Source organism: Vulpes vulpes, chromosome 7, assembly GCF_048418805.1.
Source record: "Vulpes vulpes isolate BD-2025 chromosome 7, VulVul3, whole genome shotgun sequence".
Classification (NCBI taxonomy): domain Eukaryota; kingdom Metazoa; phylum Chordata; class Mammalia; order Carnivora; family Canidae; genus Vulpes; species Vulpes vulpes.
This window is the reverse complement of record NC_132786.1, coordinates 87,150,602-87,165,929: the sequence shown is the minus strand read 5'-3', so window position 1 is coordinate 87,165,929 and position 15,328 is coordinate 87,150,602. Positions and strand designations below refer to the sequence as shown.

At 40.7% G+C, this 15,328-nt stretch overlaps 1 long non-coding RNA gene across 1 annotated transcript in view; it reads left to right on the top strand.

Moving 5' to 3' along the window:
• LOC112923913 (uncharacterized) overlaps window positions 1-15,328 on the top strand; it is a 37,899-nt gene that overhangs the window by 19,310 nt on the left and 3,261 nt on the right. Inside the window, exon 2 of the long non-coding RNA XR_003235784.2 lies at window positions 9,692-9,853. This is a non-coding gene — a long non-coding RNA (uncharacterized lncRNA). The remainder of the gene's footprint in view (window positions 1-9,691; window positions 9,854-15,328) is intronic.

Sequence of the window (15,328 nt, the reverse complement as noted above, 5' to 3'; positions counted from 1 at the left end):
ATTTGGGCTCGTTCCATTGGCATCTTGGGTTCATACAACTTGGAATAGAAATACAGAGAAACCTTCATATGGCAGGCTAATTTGAGGGAAGATCAGTATAAACCATGATATTTCAGAATTATCGAATATTGTATGTAACCTGTCATATAGAAAATATTTACATAAGCCTGGGACCAGTACTCTGTGGCCAAGACCTCATAACTGGGTCTGCTTTAATGAGTAGACCAGGATTCTTTGCAATCGTTTCATTAATCATCAGAAACAGTTATTACGAGAGTGTTTGAAAGCAGTTTGTTTTCTTAAGATTAATCACCCCCTGCAAAGCTCACTTAATTAGATTTGTAAACTCTCACTTCCACCAAAGGAAAAGTTAAGCCAGCTCCCCATCTTGGAATTATCAAATGTTTCAAAGGTACAAGGTCCAAATTAACTAGATTTTCCTGGAACTGTTTAATAAATATATGAGTTAAGTGATAATAATGATGATTCCTACTGTTCTGCTCATGTAGACCACAACTGATTTTGTAACCTTTCCTCTAGCCCCCTTGAAAATAAAACAAAGCAATACAAAATTTTAAAAAAATTTCCACTTCATTGTAAGAACAATAGAATTTCCACTGATGATGAAGAAATGTTATGTTCTTTGAACTAAAGAATGAAGCAAATATTTCGATGTGGTTGCAGGTCCAGAGAAGCTGCAAGAAGATCTTGGGAAAGGTCATGCAGTCTATTTTCTTTTACCTAGGCAGAGCACTCCTATGCTATTGTAGAGTCGACATTACTCAAAGCCCTAACCCTACACTTACATACACTCATGAGGCATTTCAGTTCCCTGCTCAGACAAAGGAGGTCAAGGTAAGGGAAGGAATGGAGAGCTGGGAATTTGTATTTTGCAACTGGGATTAGACAATACGGAGTAGGGGACCCTAAGATTAGGAAATGGTAAATATCTAGTGAGGGAAGTGGTAAAGTTTGCTGTGCAAATGGATCTTTCCATTTCTGCCACTTCTTTTGTGGCACTTCCTACTTATATATGCCTTGCATCTTTCCATGAAGGCTTTGAAGTGGCTTTAATGACTGACATGTAAAACAAAATGAATTCTTTTACTCCTCTCACTCTCACTCTAGACTCAAGCTGTGGAGTTGCTCACAGCAAGAAGTCACTGGCAATGGAACTGATCTCTTACTAGTTTTATGATTAACACAATGACATGCATAAAAATCCCTTGCTTTCTTTTTTCCTATGTAGATAATACTAGTCCAGAAAAAGACAGCCTTTTTTCCTCCCTCCAAACATCAAAATCAATTTTTGTCACATAAATATGGCCTAACTGGTCCATCTATCAACCATATGTAAATGATATTCAAACAAGAGTCTACAACTTCTCTTGGAAGTCTATCCCTTGTGGTTGCTGAAAGGATAGTGTGAAAACTTTTTATTGTTTTAGATCGGACCTCCCAAGCCTGACTGTGAATTTTTATGCCTGAGTATCCAAAATACTCCAAGAAAAACATAGTTCAAACCACCACATTTTGCTTGCTTTCAGGTTCAAACCCTATAAAACCACCACATTTTGTATGGTTTCCACCCCAAACCATAAGTTGGCATGAGATCCCACTAGATGCTCTGTTCAGGTCTAATTGAGATGTTTACCAAACTTGACAACATTTTTGGCTTACTTGTCACTAATTTGGAATGCAGGTGAAGCAAGCTGAGTTCTCAGCAATGATTTCTTCATTTGGATCCCTTTACTTGACAATCCCACCCCCGCCCTCCTCCACCCAACTAGGGGCACAGAGCTATTGCATTGTCCTGGGTCGATCACTGTTACTTGCTCTGTGACATTCTCCTGGTGTTTGCCTTGCTTTGGACCTTATTCTTCCCTTCAGAACTTATTTCTGTGCATTATTCCCTCAGGTTGTACACTTTGCAGCTCATTGGATAAATCATCTTTGCTAAGGTGTTAATGGAGTTAAAAATTCTTAGGGAATACATAGGGCACTAGATTGTAAGGTCCTTGTGGGCAGGTGTGGTCTCTTGCTGACCATTTAGAATCGCCAGATCAAATACAAGATTTTTATTTGTTAAATCTGGCAACCCTATGGCCTTTGTATTTCCATCTTCTAGGAACCCCCCCCCCCCAATACAGCAAGTCCTCAGTAAATAAAAGTTGACTGAATGACTGAAGGAAAGTAGTAGGGAGTGTATATCTTGGAATCTTTTGATTCGCTCTAAATTATATTGCCTAGAGAAGCCTGGGTGGCTCAGTGGTTGAGTGTCTGCCTTCTGCTAGGGCCATGATTCTGGGTTCTGGGGTCTGGGATCAAGTCCCGCATTGGGCTCCTTGCGGGAGTCTGCTTCTCCCTCTGCCTTTGTTTGTACCTCTCTCTCTCTCTCTCTGTCTCTCATGAATAAATAAATAAAATATCTTTAAAAAATTATATTGCCTAGGGACCTGGCTAACCATGTAGGCCTAGAGCTATTTTATATGATCTCAGGCTTCTGTGCTTTTGATGGAGATTGAGGTAGACCAATTCTGTATTTTGTGTGACCATTTTTCTCAAAGGACATCCTTCTTCCTTGGAGGAGCCTGTGGGATAGAAAGGGGTGAGGAAAGGAATACCTGCTCTTAGCATCTGGTTCACTATGAGACAGCAATCCCAAACAATTGAGATGGAACTCCTTGAGGGAGTAGGGAAGCTTTTTGGTGTCATTCTTTCCTTACCAGAAGTGGGATCTCCTTTGATAATCACAAATAGGAGCCTCCTGGGAGTTCACAGGTACTGGGAGGGGAAGTAATAATAGTAGTTTGGGCTAACTAGAATCTTTTATAGATAGTCCTAACGCTCCCAAAGTCATCATCATGAGAATTCTTAAGGCCTCCGTGGAAGGGGAAACAGTGTCTCAACATGTTTATTTTGTAATTATGTTGAATTATCAATTACATTTATTGCTGAAACTGCTGAAAAATCATAAGGGTGTTCTTACTTTAAGAGTGAGGGGCCATTGGATATAAAGACAGTGTTGACTTTTCCTTCCTTTATTGCATCTCCTGTTTACTTCAGGAAGTTTCTAAAACATTCCCAGTACATTATTATGTTTCCCTTTGGTGTTGGTCAGTCAGTATCTCTCCTAAAAATGTGACTTGAAAAGTTAAGAAATTACTTAAGTAATTGCTTGCTCTTCAGGGACATCTTGAATATATCAAATATTAGCATGTTGCCTATTTATTTAGAGCTGTGACTAAAGCTCATGGCAGATCTATCTTCCTCTATTAGCTGTTGCTGAAAGACAATGGAAATAGTTTAACTTTGAGACAAATCAACTCTGAGCCAGACTGAGCCCAGAATTCACATTTCCACCCACATATTCCCCCAAGTTCTGTTTCATGAGTGGATTATCTCTGATGCTCCTTTATCTGATTTCTAGAATCTACTTCTGTCCTCAGGCACATTGTCAGATAGAGGAAAACTATGTGCTGTGAAGCTACTGAAATCTGTTCCTCTAACAAAACAAGGTCAAAATGACTTAAAAGTCTAATCCAGGAAGACTACTCTCAAAGGCATAGAATTTTGGTTTTCTTTTTTTTAAATAAAGATTTATTTTTTATTCATGAGAGATGCAGAGAGGCAGAGACATAAGCAGGCACCCTGCGGGAGCCCGATGTGACACTCCATCGTGGAGTTCCAGGATCATGCCCTGAGCTGAAGGCAGACGCTCAACCACTGAGCCACCCAGGCGTCTCGAATTTTGGTTTTCTATGCTTGATGGTTAAAAATGTGGGTTTTGCAAATGAACAAACAAACAAATAAAAGCAAAAACAGACCCATAAATACAGAGAACAAACTGGTGGTTGCCAGAGGGGGAGGGCAGGGGGTTGGAGCAAAATTGTTTAAGTGGAGTGGGAGGTATAGGCTTCCAGTTTTGGAATGAGTTAAGTCAGGGGGATGAAAAATACAACATAGGGAATATAGTCAATGGTAATGTAATAGGGTTGTTTGGTGACAGATGGTAATTATACTTGTGGTAAGCGTAGCATAACATATAGAATTGTGGAATCACCGTGTTTTACACCTGAAACTAATGTAGCATTATGTGTCAACTGTAGTTTAACAACAACCAAAAAAAGAAAAAAACAGGAAAAAGAAAACAATGAGATATTTTTTAAAATGTGGAGTCCAATATACCTGGAATGGAATCCTGGATTTGCCTCTTCAATAGCTTGAATCAAGTTGCTCTCCTCTTCTAAATTCTCATTTCCTAGTATGGAAAAGGGAGATAATTCTAGTATCTACTGTATGAGATTATTAGAATTAAATGATCTATTACATGGCGAGTTAGCCTATATATAGTCAGCGCTCAGCAAATGGCAACCATTATTGTTCAAAGTCTGGAACAGAAGATTTTCTTTTTAAACACAATCTCAGAATGTTCTTGTTCAACAAACACATGTGTGTGGCCTGGATTCTGCTTCTGGGCCATGATGGAAGCTGTGGCAGTAATGTCCCCACACCTGGTCGGCCACATTCCTGGCTCTTCCCTGAATGTCCAGCTTCTGGTTTAATTGGAAGTTAGGACACAGGGTCAAGAGACTCTTGCACCCTTTTTCATAGCCAAGACCAGAGCCCAGCAGGAAGGTGTGTGAGCCCTGTTGCCAATCCCAGTTGCTTTGTGAAATTCCTGGCTGCCTCTCTGTACCTAACTTTCAGGGATTGGGAGTTTTAGGGACAATACATTCCCAGCAAGTAGAGGTGGCAGCTGAGCCCACTGCCTGGGGCTGTGCTGGATTTCTGGCCCTGCCCCCAAACTTCTAGTGCTCTTCTGGATCAACCAGAAGTTCAGGTGTGGGGTGGCCTGGTGGTGTGTGTTTGGCCTCAGAGAGTGGGTGGGGTGCAGTGGAAAATACTTGAGCAATGAATCTAGAGGCCCTGGGGAGGTTTATTTGGGTTTGGGTTTGTTTTTTAAGTGGAATTTTACATTATGCCATTTGTCCCTTTTACCTCTTCTGAGCTTCCCAAGGGTTCCATCCCACCAGGAGTGTAAAGGCCACTGCAGATGAGTTGTGAAAAGAGATTAGATGAAAGAAGAAGTTGAGATGATTCCTCCCGTCAGCAGAGTCTCTTCTAGCATCTCTCTGATGTTCTCTCTCTTCCTAGTATTTTTGCACTTTGTAGTCTTTGTAGAATGGCCACTCACTTCTGGCTATCCACAGAAATAGAACCTGAGGTTAAAAAGCTGAGAAAACCTCAAATTTCTTGTTTTTTTCATCTTTATTCAGGCTTCCAATCCTATTTTCCATTCTCTTTGCTATTCTTCTTTCTTAGAACATAGGACAAGGGAGCTTTTCAGGAAAACCTCAGGAAAAAAAGCCAAAACAGAAGGAAATCAGGCAGTAAAGATGATGGAGAGGAGGAGGAAGGGAGTGGTGCCGCTCAATCTCGAGTTAGCAGGACATGGTCCTGAGTTAATATGGAGTTGGCAAGGCTTTCTGTGACTGTAGTTGATAACACTTTATTGTATAACTAAACATATAAATTCTGAGCCAAAAAAAAAAAAAAGAAGGATAAACATGTGAGGTGATGGATGCGTTAGTTAACTAGATGGGGGAATGCTTCTACATGTATAGTAAATCACTGTGATGTACACTTTAAATGTTTTACAATTATCTAAAAAATTATTGAGAAGAGTAAATATTTTCCTTTCATAGGATTATGTTATTTATATGGATTTATATAATAAACTTTCCAAATGCTATTGCAATAGTAAAAGACACTGCTTTGAAAGAATCCTAGGTATCTCATTTCCCCAGCAGAGGGGCAGCTGCCCATAGCCAGGAAGTGGCCACTATCTTCCTGCCTCCCATGCTAGGATAGTGTTGGGCACATACTAGTGTTTCATAAACTAAATTGGTGAAGGGAAAAATCTAAGGAAAAGTCACTTGTTTGTTTGCTTATTTTAGCATCCTTATTGTCTTGATAGTGATCTGATTTAGAAATCTATTCCCCTTTTTCTCCTGAGGACTAAACTCCCAGAATATTCTAATTAAGACAATTTTTTTGGGTCCCCATTTACTGAGTACTTCTGTATCAGGCCTTTAAATATCCTTGGTGCTCAGTACTTATCACAGGTGATACCACTTAATGCTTACACAGCCCAGAGATGTGGGGATCCCGACTGTTGTGCACAGCATCCTGCTCATTGCCAGGACCCTGTACATCTTCAACAACAGCAGCAACAGCTGTGAGAGGAATCCAAGAACCAATTTGTTGGAATAAAGCAGAACAGGGCTTTCCCATATGGTAGATGTATCTCAGATGGCTTTATTAGATGTAGGATGATTTTTCTTGTAGCCTAAGGGCTTTCTGGAGGGAATCTGAAATCTTTTCACTATGCCCACATCATTGCCAGATGTGGATATAGTAAAATAGCCCTTATCCTCTGTGTGTGTGTGTGTGTGTGTTTATGCACGTGCGCATATGTGTATTTGTGTAAAAGTGGCAAATTCTGGTTCCCGTAACAAGTTTCAGTTTATGTCACTTTCACTTTCTTACGCAAAAATTTCTTCTTGAGCCTTTCAAATGTGCAGCAGGACTCTCTCCCTGCCCCGTCAGAATATGTTATGGATTATATCGTGTTCACCAAAATGTAAAACCGGCGGCAGTAAAATAATGATAAAACATGGTAATTTCACAAAGGGCCTGTTAGTCTTGTATTCTAATGGCAGAATGTAATGGAAGGCTCGACCAAAACTTAAAAATTCATAATGATTACTGATACCATTAATCAGAATGTGCCATGTGAATAGCTCAGGGATCTGTTGTATTAAGCTGTCATGTGGTTGCAATCATACCTTTTTAACTGCCATCAGAGGTAACTGTCAGCAACACCATGTCTTCTCTGCAGTCTATAAGCAGCTTCAGGTCCCCAGGGTTCCATCCTGAGTCCAAGGTGATTTGTACAGTACGCTAATGACCTGCTGATTGTCTGCACAAAAGCGTAATCGTACACTGTTCAGGCAACACTGTGATTCCACACAAAAGCAAAGGACTGTCTGGTGTCAAAATAATACCATAGTCTAACTTCGATAAAGGTTTTTTAACTGACTACAAGATACTATATGGTGCTAAAGCATGTGGCAGAAAAAATGTTTATTCAAATAACTAATATAGTTGGCAGCAGGGTAAATTTCAGGAGTGTGTGTGTGTGTGTGTGTGTGTGTGTGAAAAGGATGTTGTTTGATAGCTGTTTCTGGCTAGATTATTGGTTCTAATTTTTTTTAGATTTTTATTTATTTATTCATGAGAGAGACAGAGAGAGAGAGGCAGAAACACAAGCAGAGGGAGAAGCAGGCTCCATGCAGGGAGCCTGACATGGGACTCAGTTGGGGTCTCCAGGATCAGGCTCTGGGTGGAAGGCGGCTCTAAACTGCTGAGCCACCTGGGCTGCCCTTGGTTCTAATTTTGAAAGGTATAGAAACTAGCAAATATCTTTGTTTCAGTTAGATGTTTATTCAAGTTGGTGATTATTAATGCACATTTTAAATAATGTCATGAAGGGTTTTCTTACTAGGTAGTAAAAATGTGTGATGAACACTATATTGATCTATTTTCCTATTATCTTTTGACCTACCTTTTGGTCTGCCTCCATGAGCAGGTCTGGGGCTGTGGAGAGCCAGATGAAGTCATCTCAGTACTCTTCCATGGGTGTGATTGCCCCACAGTGTCTCCCCTCTAAACCTGAGGACAGAGGAGAGAACCTCTCCTGTGCTGGAAAAATGGAAATCTACTGAAAATCCTAGCCTGCTCCTCTTTTTCCCTGCCCTCGTGCTCCAATGGCTGCAGTCTAGCCAATATGTGTGTGCCTAATAGATTGGTTCTTCCCTACGGGGACTTGTCACCAAGTCGTTTATCTGTTTAGTGATGGAAGAGAATTCCTGCTGAGACTCTGACCCGGATTCCAAAGCTAGATTCCAAGACTTGACTTGTTTGCTGGTTTCTTCATTCATTTGTTTATGCTTTCACCCATTTGGTGACCGATTGATTGATTGATTGATTTTTTGTTGGTTTTTTTTTTTTATTTTTTTGTTTAAATTCAAATTACAAACATATGGTATAACACCCGGTGCTCAGGGGCACCTGGGTGGCTCAGTGGTTGAGCACCTGCCTTTGGCTCAGGTCGTGATCCCGGGGTCCTGGGATCCAGTCCTGCATCAGGCTTCCATAGGGAGCCTGCTTTTCCCTCTACCTAGGTCTCTGCCTCTCTCTGTGCTTCTCATGAATAAATAAATAAAATCTTTAAAAAAAAACTTTCTAACACCAAGTGCTCTTCTCATCATGTACCCTCCTTAATACCCATCACCCGATCACCCCATCTCCCCACACACCTCCCCTTCTGCAACCCTTTATTTCCCAGAGTAGGAGTCTCTCATGGTTTGTCTTCTCTAATTTTTCCCCAGTCAGTCTCCGTTCTTTCCCTTACAGCCCCTTTCACTATTTCTTATATCCCATATATGAGTGAAACCATATGATAATTGTCTTTCTCCGATTGACTCATTTCACTCAGCATAATACCCTCCAGTTCCATCCACCCATATTGGTGACTGTTTTAAACCTTTTGTTATATACCAGATACTGTGCTAACCACCAGGATGATGATGGTGAATAAGATTTGGCTTTGGCTCTCAAGCCCCTTGTTATCCTATAGGAGTCAACTGGTTATTACCAAATGCTTAGGAGACTATCAGGGATTCCCTTGTTAGCTCAGTTCTGAAAGAATTTAAAGAGAATGTGAGTTGCAACATGTTGACAAAATGAAAGCTCTTCCACTAGACTGTAAGCTTGTTTCAGGCAAGAAGCAAGTCTTCTTGCTAATTATTTATAGCTCTGAGCGCAAGAAGGACACAGAGTGTATGCTCTATAAAATGTTGAAGTTTCTGTAATTTTGGAATTAGAATTGAATTTTGAAACTTGGAAAAGAATCTTCAGCAATGGGCAGTAAATTATAGATGCCAAGAGTAGGGGCTTTGGGGTCATCTAGGAATTTGGCCTCTACTGATAACAGTTTCACTTAGTAACCAGTAAGGGCCTTCACCCCATCCAATTTATTTGTCCATTTCAAAACATATGTGCTTAACACTGATGATATGTTTGTGCATGTGCTAGGTGTTGTGGATTCAAGAGTGAACAAAATGGAAACAGGATCTTTCCTCATGTACCTCATGGTAGAGGGGGCATGGGTATCTGAGAACAGATAAAGAGAATTCCAGTAAGATGTGTTAATTTTTGTAAGAAATGAGTCCTCCTTGGTGACTGCCAAGGGGAGGGGCTAGATGGTCAGGGAGATGAGTGCTGCAACCTATGGAGACAATGTGTCAAGCCCTGGAGGCGAAAATAATCATGGTACATTACAAGGGCTTAAAAATATATTCAGAGTCATTGAATTGTCATCTTCAAGGAGAGGAGCTTGAGATGAAGCTGGGGAGCTGAGTAGGGCCAGACCTTGAATAGCCTTGTAGGGAATGCTAAGTGGTCTGGACTCCACTGAAGACTAAAGGGAATTTATTGAAGGGATTTGAATGGGCAGTGTAACAATTTCATTTGCATCTTTGATCCATTGCTTGGATGACGTATTGTTTTTTTAATTAATTAATTAATTAATTAATTAATTTATTTATTTATTTATTCATGATAGACATAGAAAGAGGCAGAGAGAGAAGCAGGCTCCACACAGGGAGCCCAACGCGGGACTCGATCCCGGGACTCCAGGATCGCGCCCTGGGCCAAAGGCAGGTGCCAAACCACTGAGCCACCCAGGGATCCCCTTGGATGACGTATTGAATGGAGGATGGAGGAGGTGAGCGACACACTAGTTAGGAAGGCTCTTGCAGAAATCCAGGTGGAAAATGGTCCATAATGACTGCAGTATTGTGGAAAATACTTAAGCTTGAGAATTCAGTAAGACTTGGCTCTAAATACTAACTATCTTTGTGAATTTTTAGCAAGTAATTATTTTACAGAACCCTACACTTTCTTCTGCAAAATGGAGTAATATTGCCTATCTGATGAGGAACTTAAATGGAATACTGTAACTAAGTTGCCAGATATTACATTACACACTGAAATGACAGCCCCTTCTTGTCCTAACAGTAATAGTCCTCCTTCCTCTTCACTTGTATTTCTTCTCCTTTAATGTACAACTGTGTGCTTTTATTATTTTTTAAGTCTTTAAAAATTTATTTTTTCATGAGAGAAATGGAGAGAGAGGTAGAAACATAGGCAGAGGGAGAAGCAGGATCCCTGCAGGGAGCCTAATGCAGGACTTGATCCCAGGACCCTAGGATCACACCCTGAGCCAAAGGCAGACACTCATCCACTGAGCCACCCAAGTGCCCTTTATTATTTTTTTCCAAGGTTTTATTTTTAAGTAATCTCTACACCCAACATAGGGCCTGAACTCACAATCCCCAGGATCAAACGTCACAGGCTTCACCAACTGAGCCAGCCAGGCAGCCCCAACTTTGTGCTTTTAAATAGGATCTTTTGTTATTGTTGTTGGTGCTTTTTATTCCTGGACCCTGTGTATGGAGAAAGGTCCTCCTTTTTCCTTCTGCCTTTGTGACTATTGTAGTTCTCCCAGAGTGTTCTGGGCCATCTGAAGTTGCTTCTGTGGAACACTTCATTCTGGTCTGTGTGATGTGACAACAAATGAAAACCAAACTTGGTAAAGATGAAAATCTTTACTCCTTTCCCTTTTGGAACTTTCTGGTAACTGCACTCTCTTCCTCATTCCCTCGGAATGCAACTTTGGTATTATCTTTGGCTGTCCTCGGGGCTGCTTCTTAAGCACTTGTGGAGAGAGAACTTTGTATTTTTTACAGAATAGACCTTATTTTCACTCGGAGAATATTCCAAAATCCTGTCATATTTTCCTTTCTGACATCTCTAAAACTCATCTTTTCCCACTGGTCTCCAATAGCTAAAATCCTTTGCCATATTTTGGACCTCTTTTTCTTCTTCTTCTTATAAATACCTTCCTGTGGTCTCTGTTCTTGAATTCTGTCTCTGTTAAAGCAATCTCTTTAGTGCCTTTGTTACAACATATTTTTAAAATGCTCTCCACAGTTTCTATCATCTGCATTAAATCTGGACTTTAGGGACGTGCACTACTCTCACTGCCTGATTATTTTTTCCCCTCCTCGTTTCTTATATTTCTTTTTAATTTCTTAATACCTGACCTTATATGTTTTCTTTTTATTTTCCTTATTCACTTTTTTGTTTTGTTTTGTTTTCTTAGGCAGTTTTCAAGCTGTCTCCTCCATAGCCAAGGACATTTTCTTTCCTTTATACATGCCAAATCCAGCTTCAAACAAGTTGTATCCTGAAACCCCTCTCTTGTTTTCCTCATTGCTTTCTTCCTCATTTGCTAATGTCTCCCTTTTCATGACGATGGCCTTTTCTTTATCAAGTGATGCCATTGCTATATAATAGAGTGTATGTATATGCTCTTTTGATATAAACAGATCTATTTTCTACTAAGGAAGGTCTCAGCTATTAATTGACTTAGATCCATTGTCTCACCCCCACTGCCACTACCTTGAGGGTGACAATTATCTTCCATTTAGTCTCACTGCCTCAGCTCTGTCTTTCAGCTGTTCTGCCCTTAACATCATTCTCAGGATGTCTTTCTGATCTGGTGTCTTTCTGTTCTTAAGCAAAACAAAATGACAAAGCTTCCAGCTTTCTGGGCTGTGGAATGAGATTTACCTTCCTTAGGAGTCCATCAAGAATCTTCATACCATCGCCTCTCCTCACCATTCCAAATTCTACCTGTCAGTTTTTACCCCAAATCCTAAATTCCAGTCACATGGAACTGCTTGAGGAAGCAATTTGCTATATACAGAGATTGAGAGTGAACTGTTACAGACCAAATTGAGGCTGCAGGATTCTTTGCCATTTAAAAATAATAATAATAAAGTGATACTAGTAATGTCTACCTTTTTTCCCTTTTACTTTTCCCATTTTTCCCAAAGACTTTATTCATTTATTTGAGGGAGTGCAAGCATTAGCAGAGGGAGGGGCAGAGGAAGAGGGAGAGGCAGAGAATCCCAAGTAGACTCTGCCCTTGGCACAGAGTCAAACATGGGGACTGATCCCATGATCCTGAGACCACGACCCTGAGCTGAAAACCAAGAGTTAGATGCTCAACTGACTGAGGCACTCAGGCACTCAATTTTTCCATTTTTCCTTTAAACCAAAAGATTTCATGTAAGAATCTCTCTCGTTTCTCTCAGAAAATATGGCAGTGCATCATACAGCCACCTGGCAACAGAGGGTTGGAGTTGAGTGGTGGCTGCCCCTTTAGATGAAAATAGGCTTTTCTTTTTGCTTGTTTGACCACTTTGTTTTGTATCATTGACATTGAGGCAAAGTGTCATTTATCATTGCTCTTGTGTTGTTTGCCTTATAGTATTATGAGAAAAATCATACATCATCTCTATAGATAAATAAAAGATGGGCAGATGCTATTTTGTATTTCAAGAAACATATGGGGCCTACTTTACTTTTTTATTCTCCCAGCTGCTGCAGGCATCTGGATTTGCCTCTCTGACAACGTGGCTTAGCAGTAGGGTCTGTGTTCAAATCCTGGTTCCATCGCTTGCAAGCTCTGTGGCTTTGGGCAAATTACATTACTATTCTCTGCCTAACCTTCCACCACAATAATATATGCTTTACAAAGTTTTTGTGACGATTATGTGAGGTAATCTATGTGGATAATTTAGCAGAAAGGTTGGAACCTGGAAAGAATGAATAAATCTTAGCTACATTGTTATCACTATTATGATTATTATTATTCTATTTTCCCAAAATCTCAAAGTGGGAGTATCAGAATCATGAGGGAAATGATGTGGGGCAGATTCTTTTGATGCCTATTTAGACACACCTTTCTAGTATCACTTTTGTCACTTACTGGCTTTGAGCCTGGTCAAGTTGTTTTACCTCACTATACCTCCATTTTATCATCTGTAAAATGTTAACAATAACAATATAATAATAGCATCCACATCTTTGGTTATGATGCATCATTTGAGATAACCATGTACTGTATATCATAGGTGTCAGCCACATAAGAAGTGTGCAGCCAATGGTAGCCATTATAGTCATCAGCTGTCCTGGCAACATTTTACCTCTATTGCCCAGGGGAAGTCGCCCAACAGTTGTGAGGCCCCAGGGAGTCAGATGATCCCTCTGCATGTGATATGTGGTACCCATACACCTATATGGGCTTTTCAGAAATTGAAATATAATTTACCTACCATAAAATTCAGTCTCTTAAAATGTATAATCAAGATCACACCAAGTTGGGACACCTGGGTGGCTCAGTAGTTGAGCACCTGCCTTCAGCCCAAGGCATGATCCTGGAGTCACAGGATCAAGCCCCACATTGGGCTCCCTGCATGGAGCCTCCTTCTCCCTCTACCTGTGTCTCTGCTTCTCTCTCTGCCTCTCTCTCTCTGCATCTCTCATGAATAAATAAATAAATATATCAGAAACAAATATTGTTGTATAATCATCACAATGAATTCCAGAATGTTTTCATCAACCTCCAGAAGAAATCCCATACCCATTAGCTGTCATCCCTCAAACCTACGCCCCACTAATACACTTTCTGTTTCCATGGATTTGCTGCTGTTTGTCTTTAGGACTCTGCCTTCTGCCCTAATTGTCAAGAGCCTTTTGATATTTGGGCTTGAGAGGATGTTCCCAGAACAGTCTTTCAGGGGAACTTTCCAGTTGGCTCCATGTGCTGATAGGTAAAGGTGTGATAAGCAAAACATAGAGGTGGTTCTAACACCCCACATACCAGGCTCCCCCTGGGAACCTGTTAATATTCCTGTGCCTGCCCTGGACCCACTGGACCAGACAGTTGTCCAGGAGGGGGAAATTACTACTCAGGTACTACCCAAATACTAGAATTTGAAGAACACGATCCTCTCTAGAGCAAAGACAATGTGTTATGCTCATGAAGATTTACTTGGGCCGGACTGTAGACTGGGATTGAAGAGATTTAGGCTCAGTCTTGGTCCTACCTTTCGCTCAGTCCCTATGTGACACTGGGTCAGCCACTCACCTTTTGGTTTGCCTCTTTGTAAAATGAAGACTTTGGACCAGGGCAGATACCTGGAATGCAGACATGATCACTGGTATCTGTAGGAAGGTTTTTTTTATGGGCTTAGAAGTCAGTTCTGAAGAATCTTCTTTATGTGCTCTGAGTATAGAACTGCTTTCTCAGTTCTATAGCTGGGCCTAGCAGTTGTTCAGATTATTTATGACATGTAGACAAAGGTGCTGAAGCCCACTGTTGGGAGTTTTGGTGGTTGGTATGGAATAGTGTTGAGATTCAACAAGAAGCATGGGAAGCCCCTCCTCTTCCCTTGCTCATTTCCCTTCTTCTCTCTCCTTCCCATATTCCAGTAATTATAAAGATTACAAGTAATTTTAAATTGCAGATAGCCCATGGGAATGCTAAAGTCACCAGCTGTTAATACTCTAGTATGAAATACTCAAATCAAACAGTGGAAGACCTTTGGTTTAATTAGTCTCTGTCATATTAAAGACATTTGGGTGGGCAGATAATGGCACATGCACATGGGGTTCCGGAAGCCTGAGGAAGGGGACAGAGTGGTAAAGCAAAAGAGAAGATGTTAGTCAAAGACGATTACTAATGTGACAGTTTTGCCCAGTATCTGGGCATTGCACTATAATACACCTCTTGTGATGCTTTTAGTGGAGCTGCCCTAAAGTAGTGATGCTTCATCTACACCATCTTTCTGTGAGGTTCTTATTCTCCCTTATTTTGTTAATGACTTTGAGAATCAGTCATTTGGATGCCAGGAACTGAGTAGGGCTTGGGTGACTGTGCTTCTAATTTTTCATAGGGTCTTAAATCATTTGTCTCCAAATACTATTATTTATTCAGCTCTCACTGAAGTCACAGAATCACAGCTCCATTCAGGTCAGCTCTGTGAAGAAACGGCAGCAGCTCTTGGATTCCATGGACTCTCTTTCCTTTTTTCCTAGCATGTCCTTCCCTAGCCCACTCATTCTACATCCTTTCTGCATGCAGATTCACTTGTATTTAACTGCAATTAGCTTTTCCTCTTTGATAAAACAAAACAAGTGAAGAAATAGAGAATCCTTAGGCATACTTTGTGTGTCCCTGTAGTCTCTGCTCCATTGTTTGGAAAACCACAGACTTCATCTAGATGCCAGTGTATCCATCATCAGGGTTTGTTAAGTGGTGTATTTACCAAGAGCTTCACTTGAGTAG